At 27.0% G+C, this 2500-nt stretch overlaps 2 non-coding genes and 1 pseudogene across 2 annotated transcripts in view; all 3 read right to left on the bottom strand.

The window, feature by feature from the left end:
• LOC129252349 (large subunit ribosomal RNA) overlaps positions 1–995 on the bottom strand; it is a 3986-nt gene extending 2991 nt beyond the window's left edge. The window contains exon 1 of the ribosomal RNA XR_008583394.1: positions 1–995. This exon is cut by the window's left edge and continues 2991 nt beyond it. This is a non-coding gene — a ribosomal RNA (large subunit ribosomal RNA).
• A 437-nt stretch (positions 996–1432) lies between these two features.
• Positions 1433–1613, bottom strand: LOC129252352 (5.8S ribosomal RNA; annotated as a pseudogene).
• A 587-nt stretch (positions 1614–2200) lies between these two features.
• The window catches only part of LOC129252345 (small subunit ribosomal RNA), a 1991-nt gene continuing 1691 nt past the window's right edge, over positions 2201–2500 (bottom strand). Inside the window, exon 1 of the ribosomal RNA XR_008583390.1 lies at positions 2201–2500. This exon is cut by the window's right edge and continues 1691 nt beyond it. This is a non-coding gene — a ribosomal RNA (small subunit ribosomal RNA).

Genomic DNA, 2500 nt, shown 5'->3' with positions numbered 1-2500 from the left:
TCAAGGTACGCTCCAGTTAGAGGTATAAATAATAATAAATTATCATTATACATAACTATATGGAACGCCCCGGGATTGAATTAATTGACTATTTATTAAAAAATAGACTAAAAATTAATCCCATTATATTTAAGTTAAGTTAATTATGCCATTAAGTTTAATATAACTCAATGACTTGCACATATGTTAGACTCCTTGGTCCGTGTTTCAAGACGGGTCCCGAAGGTATCCTGAATCTTTCGCATTGTTAATCATATAAATGCATACAAATAAATATTAATATCATAGATATTAAATTTTTTGTAAAATTCAAAAAATGAATTTTAGCATTATATATAATAAAATCTATCAACACTTTATCAAATCATTAGTATTTATTTTATGTTAATATGCTTAAAAAGCAAATTAATTTAAATAAACTTAATATCACCAATGATCTTTTGATAAATACTTTATTATGTTAATAGATTACAATGTCCTTATATGAAAAAAATGCACATTATTTTTTTAATTATTTAATGATGAATTTTTCATAATGGATATTCAGGTTCATCGGGCTTAACCTCTAAGCAGTTTCACGTACTATTTAACTCTCTATTCAGAGTTCTTTTCAACTTTCCCTCACGGTACTTGTTTACTATCGGTCTCATGGTTATATTTAGTTTTAGATGGAGTTTACCACCCACTTAGTGCTGCACTATCAAGCAACACGACTCTTTGGAAATATCTTTCTAGTAATCATTAACGTTATACGGGCCTGGCACCCTCTATGGGTAAATGGCCTCATTTAAGAAGGACTTAAATCGTTAATTTCTCATACTAGATATTAAGATATTCCATACACTGCATCTCACATTTGACATATAGACAAAGTGACTTAGTGCTGAACTATTTTCTTTTCGCTCGCCGCTACTAAGAAAATCCTTGTTAGTTTCTTTTCCTCCCCTCATTAATATGCTTAAATTCAGGGGGTAATCCCATATGAGTTGAGGTTGTTTTAATATTCTTTTTTTATCTTCTCACAATTTAATAAAAAAATTATATCATCTTTTCATCTCTATTTTTCTTTTCTCCTTTTATATATTGTAAATATATAAAAATAATAATAATGTAAAATGAGGCAATCCTAGAATAAAAAATTTAATTTTTATGCTAGACATTCCTCCTTTACATATATAAATTATTATTTTATATATATATATAAATAATATGAAAATTTTTTGTAAAGAATACTTAGATTCAATATTTTCATTATTTCATTTTATTTGAGAGGATTTTTTTTTTAAAGAATATATAATAAATAAAATTCATTATATATCTTTATTTTTTTTGCTATTAATATTATGAATTATTTAAAATCCAATAATATACACATTTGCTTAAATTCAATTATTTTTATAAAAGAATAAGCAACTTATTTAGCATAGTCTTACAACCCTCAACCATATGTAGTCCAAGCAGTACTTTAAAATTGAATTTAATGTACATAACAGCATGGACTGCGATATGCGTTCAAAATGTCGATGTTCATGTGTCCTGCAGTTCACACGATGACGCACAGTTTGCTGCGTTCTTCATCGACCCATGAGCCAAGTGATCCACCGCTTAGAGTATTTTTTTATTTATTTTTATTTATAACAAATGTCAATTTTTTTTTGCATATATTAATTGAAAGAGTAAAATTAAATAATATTAATAATATATAAATTGATTTTCTTTCAATAATATATATCAAATATATTTAACTCTAAACATTTTTATTAAGTTGCGAATGTCTTAGTTCAACAATAATACAGTGGTGGTATTTATTATGATTCAATTATTTTGTATTTTTTTAATCATTTTATGTATATATAATAATATAATAAATATATACCACTTTTGTTATTGTGAACAAATTAACTTATCATTCAATCAAATGAATAATAAGTACAACTTTTTATTTTCATGTTTAAAGGTTTTTAAAAGAAAAAAATAAGAAAAAACATTACAAAATGTACCATCATATATTATATTTAATATGATATAATTGATGGATCACAAATTGAATGAAAAAGAATAAAAAGAATTATGGATTCAAAATAATTATATAAATTTTTTTTTTTTTTTTCTTTTTTTTTTTTTTTTTCTTTTTGTTCGTTTGTTTGCTTGTCTGTTTGTTTGTTTGTTTGTTTGTTTTTCTTACGGATATGGAACACAATAATGATCCTTCCGCAGGTTCACCTACGGAAACCTTGTTACGACTTTTACTTCCTCTAAATAATCAAGTTCGGTCAACTTTTGCGAAACAACCGTGACACACGAGGCGTCACAGTGATCACGTCCGGAGACCTCACTAAATAATTCAATCGGTAGTAGCGACGGGCGGTATGTACAAAGGGCAGGGACTTAATCAATGCGAGTTAATAACTCGCACTTACTGGGAATTCCAAGTTCATGTGAACAGTTTCAGTTCACAATCCCAAGCATGAAAGTGGTTCAGCGGTTTACCCGGACCTCT

This window comes from Anastrepha obliqua, unplaced genomic scaffold (assembly GCF_027943255.1).
Source record: "Anastrepha obliqua isolate idAnaObli1 unplaced genomic scaffold, idAnaObli1_1.0 ptg000182l, whole genome shotgun sequence".
NCBI lineage: Eukaryota > Metazoa > Arthropoda > Insecta > Diptera > Tephritidae > Anastrepha > Anastrepha obliqua.
The sequence above is the reverse complement of the archived record's forward strand: the minus strand, read 5'-3'. Positions and strand labels throughout refer to the sequence as shown.